Consider the following 16,662-nt stretch of genomic DNA (forward strand, 5'->3'; position numbering starts at 1 on the left):
ATATAAATTGGTGCAGCTACGGTGGAAAACAGTATGAAAACTCTTTAAAACTTTGAAACAGAACTACCATATAATCCAGAAATCCAAATCCTGAGTATTTATAAAAAAAAAAAAGAACCAAAATTGTAATTTGAAGACATATGCACCCTTATATTCAATGCAGCATTATTTATAATGGTTCACTTATGGAAACAACCTAAATAACCATCAAAAATGAGTGAATAAGCACAATGTGGTGTATATATACAAAATGAAGCATTAGCCATAAAAAATTAAATCTTGCTATTTGTAACAATATGGATGGACCTAGAGGTATTATGCTAAGTGAAATATGCTTGACAGAGAAAAAAAAATATCATATGATTCAATATTTATATGTGGAATGTAAAAGTCAAACAAATGAACATAGTCAAACTGAATCAGAGTCACAGAGAAACAGATGGTTGCTGAGAGGGTGACAATTGGCGGGGGGAGAAGGGAAAAATGGGTAAAAGAGATTAAGAGCTACAAACTTTTAGTTACATATTACATGAGACATAGGTACCAAATAAATGGTGTGAGGTACATAGTTAATAATTATATAATATATTTGTTGATGACAGATGATGGCTAGACTTATTCTGGCAATCATTTTGAAATGTGTAGAAATATCAGATGTACACAAAGTTGTATACCATGTTGTATACCAAGGACTAACACAGTGGTATTGATCAATTATGATTCAATAACTAACCTAGAAAACCATTTATAGAAAAACAAATCAGATTTGTGGCTGTGAGAGACAGGGGGTTCCAAAGAATAGCAAAGAGAAATAAGAAAGCCATCCTAAGTGATCAATGCAAAGAAATAGAGGAAAACAATAGAATGGGAAAGATGAGAGAACTCTTCAAGAAAATTAGAGATTCCAAGGGAACATTTCATGCAAAGATGGGTAAAATTAAGGACAGAAATGGTATGAACCTAGTAGCAGAAGAAGATATTAAGAAGAGGTGGCAAGAATACACAGAAGAACTATACAAAGAAGATCTTAATGACTCAAATAACCACAACATTGTGATCACTGACCTAGAGCCAAACACGCTGGAATGTGAAGTCAAGTGGGCCTTAGGAAGCATCACAAGAACAAAGTCAGTGGAGGTGATGGAATTTCAGTTGAGCTATTTCAAATCCTAAAAGATGATGCTGTGAAAGTGCTGCCCTCAATAGGCCAGCAAATTTAGAAAACTCAACACTAGTCACAGAACTGGAAAAGGTTAGTTTTCATTCCAATCCCAAAGAAAAGCAGTGCTAAAAAATGTTCAAACTACCACACAATTACACTCATCTCACATGCTAGCAAAGTATTTCTCAAAATTCTCTGAGATAGTCTTCAACAGTACATGACCCATGAACTTCCAAATGTTCAAGCTGGATTTAGAAAGGGCAAAGGAACCAGAGATCAAATTGCCAACATTTGCTGTATCATAGAAAAAGCAGGAGAATTTCAGAAAAATATCTACTTCTGTTTCACTTACTACCCAGAAGCCTTTGACTGTGTGGATCACAACAAACTGGAAAATTCGTAAAGAGATGTAAATACTGGACTGCCTTCTCTGCCTCCTAAGAAATCTGCATGCAGGTCAAGAAGCAATGGCTGGGACCAAACATGGAACAATGGTGTGACACCACTCTTAAGCAGAACGTGAAGAGGAATTAAAGAGCATTTTGATGAAAGTGAAAGATGAGAGTGAAAAATCTGGCTTAAAACTCAACATTCAAAAAATGAAGATCATGGCATTTGGTCCCATCACTTCATGCAAATAGATGGGAAAACAATGGAAACAGTGAGAGACTTTATTTTCTTGGGCTCCAAAATCACTGTGAATGGTGACTGAAGCCTTGAAATTAAAAGACACTTGCTCCTTGGAAGAAAAACTATGATCAACCTAGATAGTCTATTAAAAAGCTGAGACATTACTTTACCAACAAAGGTCTGTCTAGTCAAAGCTATGGTTTTTCCAGTAGTCATGTATGGATGTGAGAGTTGGACTATAAAGCAAGCTGAGCTCCAAAGAATTGATGCTTTTCAACTGTGGTGGAGAGGACTCTTGAGAGTCTCTTGGACTGCAAAGAGATCCAGTCAGTCCATCCTAAAGGAAATCAGTCCTGAATATTCATTGGAAGGACTGATGCTGAAGCTAACACTCCAATACTTTGGCCACCTGATGCGAAGAACTGACTCATTGGAAAATACCCTGATACTGGGAAAGACTGAAGGAGGAAGGAAAAGGGGACGACAGAGGATGAGATGGTTGGATAGCATCACCGACTCAATGAACATGAGTTTGAGTAAACTCTAGGAGTTGGTGTTGGTGTGCTGTAGTCCATGGGGACACAAAGATGGACAAGACTGAGTGACTGAACTGAAATGAATTAAGACAGGGTTTTGGAGATTAAATGAAGTTTCTCAAATGATACACAGTTCAGTTATAAGAGAAAAGAGTACTAGTGATGTATTATGCAAGATAATAAAGATAACATTAAGATTTCCCTGGTGGCTCAGACAGTAAAGTGTCTGCCTATAATGCGGGAGAATCAGGTTTGATCCCTGGTTGGGAATATCCTCTGGAGAAGGAAATGGCAACCGACTCCAGCACTCTTGCCTGGAAAATCCCATGGATGGAAGAGCCTGGCGAGCTACAGACCATGCGGTCACAAAGAGTCAGACAAGACTGAGAGACTTTACTTTCACTTTTCAAAGATAACACCACTGTACATTATAAAGTTTTAATGGAATAAATCCTATGATTTCTCATCAGAGGAAAGTTTTTCTTTTTTCTATTTTTAATGTATCTATATGAGATGATGGATTGTCACTAAGCCTATTGTGGTAATTATTTAATGATATATGTAAGTTGAATTAATATTGCTTTGCACCTTGAACTTGTACTGTATGTCAATTACATCTCAGTAAAACTGGAAAGATATTAACTCAAAATTGATTAAAAGCTTAAATGTAAGACCTGAAATAATAAACTAGAAGAAAATATAAGAAATACAGCCTTTAAAATAAATTTTAGCATTTTTTTTAATCTCTCTTTTTATGGTAAGGCTAGCAAAAGCAAAAATAAACAAACGGACAACATCAAACCAAAACCTTTTACTTTTTTGAAGGAACCCCCCCCCCCAAAAAAAAAAAAACTGAAAGACAAGTTACTGAATAGGAGAAGATATTTGCAAATACTATGGCTAATACAGAGTTGATATCCAAAACATATAAACAACTTACAACCCAATTCAAAATGTCATAGGAAAAAGTATCATAGGATCTAAATATACATTTTTCCAAAGAAGACATGCAGATTGCCAACATGGAAAGATGCTCAACATGACCCATCATCAGGGAAATGTAATCAAAACTACAATGAGGGTCAAAGCCAACCATAAACTCTGCTTGGCTCAGTTTCCTTATAAATGAATGAAGGATCATAGATCTAGAAGTGCAAAGAGAAAGCATCCAGCCCACGTCCTAGCAAACTTCATTTTTCTTTATTCCAAAACATCAGAGTTATTGGAACCCTTTATCCAGTATTTTATCTATGTAGAAACTAAGGCCCACAGAAGGAAAGTGGTCTACTCCTGCTCAGTAATTCCATACAAACAAATGGTAGATCCAGAAGTTCTTTCATCTCATTTTACAGATCTCATTTCAATTATTTTGATCACTTTTATGATTGATGTATTTTTCAGTAGTTGCATGTACTTTTCAAAATAAGACACCAAAATATTAAAGGCAAAACAGATGTGAAAGGTATGCTTTACTTTATGGAATAGACATTTTCCTGAGAGAAAAATTTTCCATAAGTCAAATTGCACACTATTATTGAATTCTATCAAATATTTGAAAATACCTTCTTCTTAGTAATTAATGCTTGGATGCCAACTTAGTAACAAAAATATCAAGTGAACATGTAGTGAATTATATATGAAAATGTAATTTTAAAGACAAAATAATAAAGTAACAATATCATAAATAAAATATAAAATTGATTAATAAAAGGGATAAACCATAATAAGTATAACCATTATGTTCTAAAACAGTTTAATAAATTAACAGATCCCAAAGCAGAACATTTTTCTAAATCATATATTCAAAGGAAAATGTAAAATTCCCATTTATGCATGAATACCAAAAATTTCACAAAGAGTAAATACCAACATATCATACTGGAAATTGAATTCGCTAGAAAAAGAACCATATGTTAGAAATAATTATTAATTTGTTTACTGAACTTTTAAGGTTTGTTTATGACTCCCTCTCTATCCCTAGGTAAATATACTCTCTTAGATTAAAACTTCAAGACTTTATTTGCCCCTTTTGAGAGGGGTTATATTCTAGGAAATCCTTTAATTATTGTTATTTCTCCTCATATTAGATGAGAGCAGTTGATTATTCTCCATGTGTTTGGATAGTACCTTTATAACTTTCCATGGTGATGCTTTCATAGTTTACTGCAGTTGCCATTAAATTAGTAATTTCCAGGTCAATTTGTGTTTTTCTAGGTTACACTGCACTAGAATTTTAAACAATAAACCATATTTCTCTAGTCCTCCTTCTTTCCCACTATTTAAGGACTTCAAGTTCCTGCCATGTTTATCGTTGATTTTTTTTTACTTCTTTCCTTAATAATTTTATGCAACATAGTGGTTATAAGTGAAGATTGTGAAGTTAAGAAGGACTTAAGTTGAATCCAGGTTTTACCACCTACTAGCTTTCAACCTTGGGAAAAGTTACTTTCAATTTCATTGGGCCCTAGTCTCCTAACAGCTTAAAAATAACTACTTTATAAGGTTGGTCTGAGGATTAAATGAGATAATATAGATAAAAGCTTTCATTATAGTGCCTGGCACATAAGAAGTACTTAATAAACAAAACATATTTTAAAAAATAGTTAAGAAAAAAGATCTCTGAGCATCCACTAGCTAATATGATTTCTACTCTTTATTCTAGGATATATTAGACTTTCTTTTCCAATAGTCATGTATGGATGTGAGAGTTGGGCTGTAAAGAAAGCTGAGCACTGAAGAATTGATGCTTTTGAAGTGTGGTGTTGGAGGAGACTCTTGAGAGTCCCTTGGACTGCGAAGAGATCCAATCAATCCATCCTAAAGGAGATCAGTACTGAGTGTTCATTGGAAGGACTGATGTTGAATCTGAAACTCCAATACTTTGGCCACATGATGCGAAGACTGACTCATTTGAAAAGATCCTGATGCTGGGAAAGATTGAAGGCAGGAGGAGAAGGGGACGACAGAGGGTGAGACGGTTGGATGGCATCACTGACACAATGGACATGAGTTTGGATAAACTCCGGAAGTTGGTGTTGGACAGGGAGGGCTGGTGAGCTGCAGTCCATGGAGTCACAAACAGTCAGGCAAGACTGAGCAGTCATGAACTGAACTGGTATCAGACTTTCAAAAGCCAAGCTATATGTAAACAGACATATTCCTTCTCCTTTTGGTATTATAGTTTGTCATACTTAGTATCCTTGCTTCTTCAGAGGTTTTGGTAAAAACAGCTGCTTTATCCTTTATTCATAGTGTCCTTCCTCAAAGACTTAGAAATGAATGCACAAAGACCTGGAGCCTAGGGCAAATACAAATGACTTTTGCCACACTGTATTTACTTTTCTCTAGTTGAGACATTTTTATTGAGCTAATCTTGTCTTGTTGGCCCTCTCTTCTTTTAGGGTGAGATTCCCCCCCCCCCCGCCCCGAATAACATTTCTTTATCCTTCACAAAATTGTCCCTAACATTTTGTCCTTAATGTCCCTAGGCTAACCATCTCCAGTAATGGCTGAAGCTCAATAGTGAACACAGGTGATTGATACTGGGATCTAAAATTGCTAACTCTCCCTCAGTATACATTTTCTCATCTTTCCTTTTAGTAATAGACCCATCCTTAACTTCAGCTGAGTGACCAAGTATCCAACTAGAGGTGATACTTCCTAACCTTACAACTATTTATGACAGCATAACTAACTCCTATCCAATGAGCTGCAAATGGACATGGTGCAACTTCCTGATCATCTTCTTAAAGATTAATCTGTTTGCCACTAACCTCATCTGCTTGAAAGAAGAGATTATGGTGACCCAATTAAAGTCATTCAGATGAAGAAAATATTCCAAGAAATGGTGGAGCAACTAAGAGGAAGGTCTATCCCCAAGTTATTCTATCCCCAGAAAATGGTTCACAGGACAGGTTCATCCCACCCCCCTGCTTGACCTCTGGAGATTTCCCCTAGATAAACCTAAGGATACAGGACGATTCATCAGTCTGAATCACTCACCTTTGGACAGTTACAAGAGAGAAATTTCTGTCTTAATTAATCCTCTTAGGTTTGAAGTCTTTTTGTTTTAATAGCAACTTACTTATATAACCTTAATTAATACAGGATTCTTTAGTTGAGAGTGTAGCTGTATTTTATGTCCTTTAATGCTTAGACAAAGTTACATTGCCTGCCTAAAGGCAACTCTTAACAGGGACCAGGGAAGTGGGAGGCATAATGGCAAAAGGAGAACCTTATGCAAAGGTTAAGGTGATGAATGTGTGAACCTTCCCTCTGGGCCATTTCCTAGGGATGGGTCAAATGGAACCTTAATTCATGATTTCTTCTCTCTGCCCTAGATGTTGCAAAATCAATCAAAGTTAACCAGAAGTCTGTATCCAGTATGTCACTGACAGTCTTTCAAAACAGTCAGTCTACAACAGGATGGCATTGAGAAACCTGAGAGAAAAAGTAAAATAGAATTTATACTTTCTTCATACCCAGTAACTTGTACAAGAACAGTTATATGAAACCAGTACAGAATAGTGTTTAAGACCACAAAGTCTGAAGCCAGGCAGTCTGTGTTAGAATGCTGACTCTTCCATATTCCAGCTCTGTGATCTTGGACAAGTAACTTCTCTTACCTGAATTTCTACTTTTGCATAATGGACATAATGATGGTATCTGCCTCATAGATTTATTAAATTAACCCACTTAAAGTATTTAGAACAATACTCAATATTATTCTATTATACCAACTGAAGTAGGCCTGGGCATACAACTTACAAGCCTGAAATATTCATTGCCTCCTTATACACCACTGTACCAACTCTTTAGGCACATGAGAATAAAAAACAAGGACCAGTGCTTGCTTCGGCAGCACATATACTAAAATTGGAAAGATATAGAGAAGATTAGCATGGCCCTTGCACAAGGATGACATGAAAATTTGTGAAGCGTTCCATAATTTTAGAGACACGTGCACCCCAATGTTTATCGCAGCACTGTTTGTAATAGCCAGGACATGGAAGTAACCTAGATGCCCATCAGCAGATGAATGGATAAGGAAGCTGTGGTACATATACACCATGGAATATTACTCAGCCATTAAAAAGAATTCATTTGAATCAGTTCTAATGAGATGGATGAAACTGGAGCCCATTATACAGAGTGAAGTAAGCCAGAAAGATAAAGAACATTACAGCATACTAACACATATATATGGAATTTAGAAAGATGGTAACGATAACCCTATATGCAAAACAGAAAAAGAGACACAGAAGTACAGAACAGACTTTTGAACTCTGTGGGAGAAGGTGAGGGTGGGATGTTTCGAAAGAACAGCATGTATATTATCTATGGTGAAACAGATCACCAGCCCAGGTGGGATGCATGAGACAAGTGCTCGGGCCTGGTGCACTGGGAAGACCCAGAGGAATCGGGTGGAGAGGGAGGTGGGAGGGGGGATCGGGATGGGGAATACGTGTAACTCTATAGCTGATTCATATCAATGTATGACAAAACCCACTGAAATGCAAAAAAGAAAAAAAATAAAATAAAATCAACCTTTGTGTTTTATGATTTGCACTGAAAAAAAAAAATAAAAGAATGCATTTAAAGCAAAATAAATAAGAAAGGGTCAAAGAAAAAGAAATAAAAATCTATGACATTCCCCACCACGCACGAGCACCTCCCCCCAAAAATGAGAGAGACAACTGGGTTTGTGACATTAGTGAAAGAATAAATTGAATTGAAGACTAAAAAATAGCAAAGGAGATAAAAGGGACAATTTATAATAATAAAAGTAGAATCCACAATAAATATATAATCAGTATATAACTATCATATATCTGTGTATGTTGAATATCATCATAAAATGTAAACTATAAACCAAAGGAAATGCAAAGTTAAATTGGCAGAAGACAGTAATAGTAGGAGTGTTTAACTCACCTCAGTTAACCAATGATAGAGCAGGTAGCCACCAAAAAAAAAAAAAATTAGGGGTTGGAGAGCAATCCCAGGGCAAGGACTGCTGTTTACTGTAGTGAGATGGCCTGAGGGAATGAGAAGGAGGAAAACCATGGCAAGGAATGACTTTGGAGGAAAGCTGGGCAGCCATAGAAGAATGGTGCTATTGCTGAGTCACACACAAGGGGTGGTACCATCATTGCAGGTTGTCTCTATCCACATGCCAGTGCCAGCAGCTGAGGAATAAAGACTCCAGGGAGGATGGCCCTTTGAGCACCTGATGTGCCCAGCAATAGAGAAGGACCATCCAGTGAGGTCTTTTGATGCATCAGCTGCCTGAGACTAGAAAAGAATCATAACAGTCATATCTCATGCACCTATGGCCACTAGCTTCCCTACACACCTGGTGCTGCCAAGGTTCCTATGATCCAAGCAGTCATGCCACCTCCATGCCCAGTCCTCACTGGAGCAGGTCCAACTCCTCCAGGGCAGCCTCAGGAGTAAAACCCATGTGGATGACCCACTTGCTAAAGTGGGGGTAAAACCACAATTGAGCTCCAGGGGCAGAACAAATAAGGAAGAGAATCAAAAACTTTTCCATCAGTTGTACAAGCTGCAGATTAAATCTACATGGTCAACTAGGTAGACTCTGTCTGCAAGGAATATGTAAAAGGACAGTGAGTGTTCCCACAAAAGAAAATGCTCTAGTTCTTGCAGCCGTGGACATTAGAGGCAAGCACAAGTGGTAGTAAGGCCAAATTAAAGTCTGAGGTGACCCCATAGCAGGTCTAGAGGACAGCCTTCCCCAGTACTAAACGGCCTCCCAGAAAGGCAGAGACATGCTGTGGCTCACAGCAGGGGCAAGGGTTTTGAGAGTTGAGACTCTAGGAACATATTTATTGCTATTTTTATGTTTTGATCTATTCTGTTGTTAGTTTTGGATTTTTAAAAAAATTTTTTTCTCCCTTCTTTGTTTCTTTGTTGTGGTTGTTTTATTATTATTATTATTCTATTTAAGCTTTTGAGAATATTTTAGTCACATATTTGTCATATAGTTTTACTTTGGCTTTATGTTATTCTGTGTTTTTGTTTGTTGTTTTATTTGGATTTTGTCTGGTTCTTTATTGTTGCACTTTTTCTTGTGTGTGTGTGTGTGTGTGTGTGTGTGTGTGTGTGTATTCTATATGCTTGTATTTCACTTTGTTTTTCTATTTTTTTAAATCATTTTTGTTTTATTTTCATTATTTTATTCCTCAGGTGACACTGTTTGGATTTGTGCTTTAGATAGTTTTGTTTTTAATTGTTGAGTATCATTTTGGTTTCTTTTGTTCATCAGGTCACTCTTCCACTTTGTTTTCTTTGATCTGTTTTGGCTCCTTGTGTGTGTGTGTGTGTGTTCCCCTGTTTTTGATCCACTTTGTCTGATTTTGCTTTTACCATTGTCTGGATTTCAAATTTTTTTCTTGTTTATTGGTGGGTTTTCTTTTGTTTCTTTGTTTTAATCCCCATTATTGCCATGACTAGGGCTTCCCTGGTGGCTAAGAGGTTAAGAATCTACCTGTAATGCAGGAGACCCAAGTTCAATCCCTGCATTGGGAATATCCCATGGAGAAATGAATGACAACCCATTTCAGTATTCTTACCATGGACAGAGGAGCCTGGTGGGCTAGTCTATGGGGTTGCAAGAGTCAACACGACTGAGTGATTAACACTTTCCCTTTCATTGCCATGATTAATACTTGGTTAGCAAGGTGTTGGTTTCCTGAACAGAAGACAAACCTGAGCCTCAGGTGTGGGTATGCTGAGTCTAGGATGCTAAACCCCCAGACAACTCCTGGCCACAGGGAGTGTTAAATCTCCTACAAGTTCCTCTGCCCGAATTCAAGACCTAGAACCACCCAATGGCCTAGAGCATCCAGCCCTGGATGCCCCACTGAAACAACAAACAACAGGATAGGAACACAAATACAATCATTAGCAGACAGGCTGCCCACAGACAACCCATAACACACTACCTCATACAGCCATGACCATCAGAGAAAGAAAACCCATCTCATCCCACGAGAATGCAAGCACAAATTCCTTCCAACAGGAAGCCAACAGAAGCCATTGGATCAACCTCACCGATCAGAGGAAGAGACAAAAAGCAAGAAATATGACCCTACAGCCTGAAGAAAAGGGACCTCAAATACAGTAAGTTAGACAAAATGAACAGACACAAATATCATGCAGATGAAAGAGCAAGATAAAAATACATAAGAACAAATAAACAAAGAAGAAATAGCCAAAATACCTAAAAACAAATTCTTAATAATGATAGTAAAGTTGTTCCAAAATCAAGTTGTTCTAAAATCTAAAAATGGAATGGATAAAATGCAAGTATCTTTTAATACATTTAACATGAGCCTGTAAGAAAGAAAAAATAGTGATGAACAACACAAATACTGAGATTAAAAATACTATAGAAGAAATCAGTAGCAGAAAAATTGAAGCAGAAGGATGGATAAGTGAGTTGGAATATAGAATGGTGGAAACCACTGCTGAAGAGCAGAATAAAGAAAAAAATGAAAAGAACTGAGGACAGTCTTAGAGAACTCTGAGACAATATTAAACACCAATGTTTGAATTATAGTGGTCCCAGAAAGAGGAGAAATGCTCTCAGAAGTTATTAGAAGGGATTATAGTCAAAATGTTCCTATCATGGGAAAGAAAATAGTCAATCAAGTCCAAAAAGTGAAGACAGACTTAACAGGATAAACCCAAGGAAAAACACATTGAGACACATATTAATCAAACTAACAAGAATGAGGCACAAAGAAATATCAAAAGAAACAAGGGAAAAGGAAAAAATAACATGCAAAGTAATCATAAGGTAAATAGCTATTTTTTTCAGCAGACAACCTACAGTCCAGAAGAGAGTGGAAGAATAAATTTAAAGTAATGAAAAGGAAAAACAAAATAAAACAAAACCTGCAACCAAGGTTATTTTACCCAGCAAGGGTCTCATTCAGAATTAATGGAGAAATAGAAAAGCTTTAATGACAAGCAAAAATTAAAATAATTCAGCACCATCAAACCAGAAGTAAAACAAATGCTAAACAGATTTTCCTAGATAGGAAACACAAGAAAAGGAAAAAGACCTACAAAAACAAATCCCTAAAATTAAAAATGCCAATAGAAACGTATATATATATATATATATATATCAATGACTAGTTTAAATGTAAATGGATTGAATACTCCAAACAATAGGTATAGACCGGCTGAATGGATACAAAAACAAGACACATGTGTATGTTGTCTACAAAAGACCCATTTCAAAACTAGAGACACATCAGACTGAAAGTGAGGGGATGTTTAAGATATTCCATGCAAATGGAAATCAAAAGAAAGCCAGAAAAAGAGTTCTCATATCAGACAAAAGAGACTTTGAAATAAATAATATTACAAGAAGCAAGGAAGAACACTATATAATGATTAAGGTTCAATTCAATAAGACATAACAAATGTAAATATTTGTGTACCCAACATAGGAGCACCTCAATATATATGGACAATGTTAACAGATATTAAAGGGGAAATCAGCGGTAGCACAACAACAGTAGAGGTCTTAAACACCCCACTTACATCAATGGGCAGATCATCAAGACAGAAGATTAATAAGGAAATACAAGCCTTAAATCACACATCAGACCAGATAAATTTCATTGGTAACTACAGGACAGTTCATCCAAAAGCAGTAGAATGCACTTTTTTTCTCAAGTGTACATAGAACAGTCCCCTGGATATATCACATGTTGGATCATAAATCAAGCCTGGATAGATTTAAGAAAATTTAAATCATATCAAATATCTTTTCCAGCCAAAATGTTATATGAACTAAAATAATAAAAACTGTAAAAAAATAAAAACTGTAAAAAACACATGGAGGCTAAACAATATGTGTCCAAATAACCAAGAGTTCACTGAAGAAGGAATTTAAGAATTATCTAGAAACAAATGACCATGAAAGCATAATAATTCAAAACCAATGGGATGCATCAAAAGCAGTGATAAGGGAGAAATTTATAGCAATAATAGTCTACCTCAAGAAACTAGGAATCCATTAAACAAATAACATAACCTTATACCTAAAACAGCTAATAAAAGGACAAGAATCCCAAAATTAGTAGAAGAAAAGGAATCATGAAGAGCAGAGCAGAAATAAATGAAAACAAAATGAAGATAGAAAATATCAATAAAGCTAAAAGCAGGTTATTTAAGAAGATAAACAAAATTGACAAACCATCAGCCAAACCCATTAAGAAAAAAGGCAAAATAATCAAATCAATAAAATTAAAAATGAAAAAGAAGTTACAATGGACAACAGAAATAAAAAGATCATAAGAGACTACTATTAAAAACTCTATGCCAATAAAATGGAGAACATGGAAGAAATAGACAAATTCTTAGAAAAGGATAACTTTCTAATAGTGAACCAGAAAGACATAGAAATTAAGAAAAGACCAGTGAAAATCACTGAAATAAAAACTGCAATCAAAACGATCCCAAAAAGTGAATGACCAGGTTCAGATAGCTTCACAGGTGAACTCTATCAAATGTCTAGGGAAGACATAACACCAATCCTTCTCAAACTCTTACAAAAAATTGCAGGTGGAGGAACACTCCCAACCTCATTCTATGAGACCACCAACCTCCTGCTACAAAAATCAGAAAAAGATATCCCAGAAAAATAGTTACAGGCTAATATCAATCGTGAACACAGGTGCCAAAATTTTCAACAAAACACTAGCAAACTGAATCCTATAACACTTTAAAAGGTTCCTACGTGATAATCAAGTAGGATTTATCCCAGGGATGCAAAAAATTCTTCAATATATGCAAGTTAATTATTGTGATACACTGTATTATCAAATTGAAAGATAAAATCATATGGTTATCTCAACAGATGCAGAAAATCATCTAACAATATTTGACACACATTTATGATAAAAATGCTTTAGAAAATAGGCACAGAAGAAACTTAACTCAACATATAACAGGCCATTTATGACAAACCTACAGAAAACATCCTCAGTGGTGAAAAACTGAAAGCGAAATTTCTTCTAAGATCAGGAAAAAAGTCAAGGGTGCCCGCTCTCATCATTATTATTCAACATAGTTTTGAAAGTTTTAGCCATGGCAATCAGAGAAGAAAAAAGAAATAAAGGAAATTCTGGCTAGAAAATAAGAAGTAAGACTCTCACTGTTTGCAGAAGACAGGATACTATACAAAGGAAACTAGATATATAACAAGAAAATTACTAGAGCTCATCAATGAATTTAGTGTAGTTGCAGGATACCAAATGATTACACATAAAGCCTTTGTATTCCTGTACACTAGCAAGGAAAAATCAGAAAGAAAAATATAATGAAAAAAATCCCATTTACCATTGCAACAAAAATAATAAAATACTTAGAAATAAACCTATCTAAAGTTCAACCTACCTACAAATAAAAATATACTCAGCTACAAAAGACTGCATGCATAAAACTATAAGAAACTGATGAAAGAAATAAAAGACAGTATAAACAGATGGAGAGCTATAATATGTTCTTGGATTGAAAGAATCAATATTGTGAAAATTAGTGGAAAACAGAACACTCTTTAACAAAATTCAAAGCAAGATCCCCCTTGACACAGCTCCAAGAGTAACAAAAATTAAAAACAAAAAAACAAAAAAAAACCTAAGACCTAATGAAACTTAAAACCTTTTGCACAGCAAAGGAAACTATAAACAAGATGAAACTAAAACCCTCAGAATAGGAGAAAATAACTGCAAATCAAGCAACTGAAAGGATTGATCTCCAACATATACATGCAACTCATGAAGCTCAATATCAGAAAAACAAACAACTCAGTCAATAAATGGGTGGGAGACCTAAACAGACATTTCTCCAAGAAATACAGATGGCCAATAAACACATGGAAATATGCTCAACATTGTTCATTATTGTTCACACCAGTCAGAATGGCCATAATTCAAAAAGTTACAACCAATAAATGCTAGAAAGGATGTGGCAAAAAGGGGACCCTCTTACACTGTTGGTAAGAATATACACTGATACAGCTACTATGGAGAATAGCATGGAGATTCCTTAAAAACTAGGAATAAATCTACCATATGACCTAGCAATCCCACTACTGGGTATATACCCTGAGAAAACCACAATCCTAAAATACACATGTACCCCAATTGTGTTCCCATGTGTACCCCAACTTGTTCATCGAAGCACTGTTTACAAAGATGAATGTATAAAGAAGTGGTGGTACATATATACAATAGAATACTACTCAGCCATGAAATGGAGTTAGCTGAACTGAGGTGGATGAACCTGCAGCCTGTTATACAGAGTGAAGTAAGTCAAAAAGAGAAAAAACACATATTGTATATTAAAGCATATATATGCTAGAAAAAATGGTATGGTGAACCTATTTTCAGGGCAGAAATAGAGACACAGACATAGAGAAAAGACATGCGAACACAACTGGGAAGGAGAAGTTGGAACAAATTGAGAGAGCTACATTGAAACATACACATTACCATATGTAAAGTAGATAGCTAGTGGGAAGTTGCTGCATAACACAGAGACCTCAACCTGGTGCTCTGTGACAACATAGAGGGCTGGGATATGGTGGTGGGTGGAAGGAAGTTTCAAGAGGGAGGGGACATATGTATACTTATGGTCGATTCATGTTTTTGTATGGCAGAAACCAGCACAACATTTTAAAGCAATTTTCTGACAATTTAAAATAAATTTTAAAAAATAATTTTAAAAACCCATTATATTTTTATATAAAACAGCACTCACATAACTATGAATAGAAGGGAACTTCCTCAACCTGATAAATGGAATCTCCAGGGAATACAGTTGACATCAAATTTAATATAGAAAGACAATATTTCCCACTTAAAATCAGAAACAAGACAAATATGTCTGCTTTCACCACTCTTTTGGAACATCAAACTATAGGCTCTAGTCAGGACAGTTAGTTCAGATGAGGAAATATTAAAGAAGACAATCAGCTGCTGGATTTGCAGATTTGCAGGAGGCCAAAGCCAGGATTGCACTGTAACCATGTTTTGCAACCAGTATGAAAATGATGTCACTGATTGGAGTCCTCAGGGTAGGATTCATCAAATCGGATATGCAATTGAGCTGTCAAACAAGGTTCAGCCACGGTTTTTTATCTGAAATAAAAATAAAAAATAAAAAACCTCACGCAGTGTTGGTTGTATTGAAGACAGCACAATCAGAACTTACAGCTCATCAGAAAAAAATGTTCCTTGTTGATAACAGTATTGCTATTTCAGTTGCAAGACTTACTGCTGATGCTAGATGTTATGTGATTTTATGTGCGAGGGGTGTTTGGATTCCAGATTTGTATTTGACAGACCTCTTCCTGTGCCTTGTCTTGTATCTCTAATTGGAAGCAAAACCCAGATACCAATGCAGTGATATGGCTGGAGACCATATGATGTTGGGCTGCTCATTGCTGATTGTAATACGGACCCTCACATTTTCCAAATTTGTCCATCTGCTAACTATTTTGACTGCAGGGCTATGTTCATTGGAGTCCATTCTCAATCAGCTTGTACTTACTTGGAGAGATATATGTCAAAGTTTTTGGAGTGCAATTTGAATGAACTGGGTAAACATGGTCTGCATGCCTTCTGAGAAACAATTCCTACAGAACAGGATCTAACTACAGAAAATGTTTTCAATGGGATTGTTGGTAAAGACTTGGAATTTCTAGTATATGATGATGATGTGTCTCCACTCATGGAAGATCTTGAAGACAGACTGCAGAGAAAGATACAACCTCCTCAACCTGCTGATGAACCTACAGAAAAGGCTGATGAACCAATGGAACATTAAATAATAAATCAGTCTATACATGTATTAGACTAACTAAACATTCAGAAAATGAAGATCATGGCATCTGGTCCCATCACATTATAGCAAATAGATGGAGAAACAACAGAAACTGTGACAGACTTTATTTTCTTGGACTCCAAAATCACTGAAGATGGTGACTGCAACCATGAAATTAAAAGATGCTTGCTTCTTGGAAGAAAAGCTATGACCAACCTAGACAGCATATTAAAAAACAGAGACATTACTTTGCCAACAAAGGTCCATGTAGTCAAAGCTATGGTTTTTCCAGTAGTCATGTATGGATGTGAGAGTTGGACCATAAAGAAAGCTGAGAGCTGTAAAATTGATGCTTTTTAACTGAGGTGTTGGAGAAGACTCTTGAGACTGTGAACTGAACTGAACTGATATATTCTTTATCATACATGTAGGAATGCAGGAGCATATACTGATGACGATATTCTATAC

General features: G+C 36.0%; 1 non-coding gene and 1 pseudogene across 1 annotated transcript; both read left to right on the plus strand.

The window, feature by feature from the left end:
* Nucleotides 1–7,173: 7,173 nt before the first annotated feature.
* LOC136154863 (U6 spliceosomal RNA) lies at nt 7,174–7,280 on the plus strand. Its single transcript, XR_010660569.1, has one exon. It is a non-coding gene; the product is annotated as a U6 spliceosomal RNA (small nuclear RNA).
* An 8,116-nt stretch (nt 7,281–15,396) lies between these two features.
* On the plus strand, nt 15,397–16,197 carry LOC136154237 (proteasome subunit alpha type-1 pseudogene; annotated as a pseudogene).
* Nucleotides 16,198–16,662: the final 465 nt, after the last annotated feature.

This window comes from Muntiacus reevesi, chromosome X, assembly GCF_963930625.1.
Source record: "Muntiacus reevesi chromosome X, mMunRee1.1, whole genome shotgun sequence".
NCBI lineage: Eukaryota > Metazoa > Chordata > Mammalia > Artiodactyla > Cervidae > Muntiacus > Muntiacus reevesi.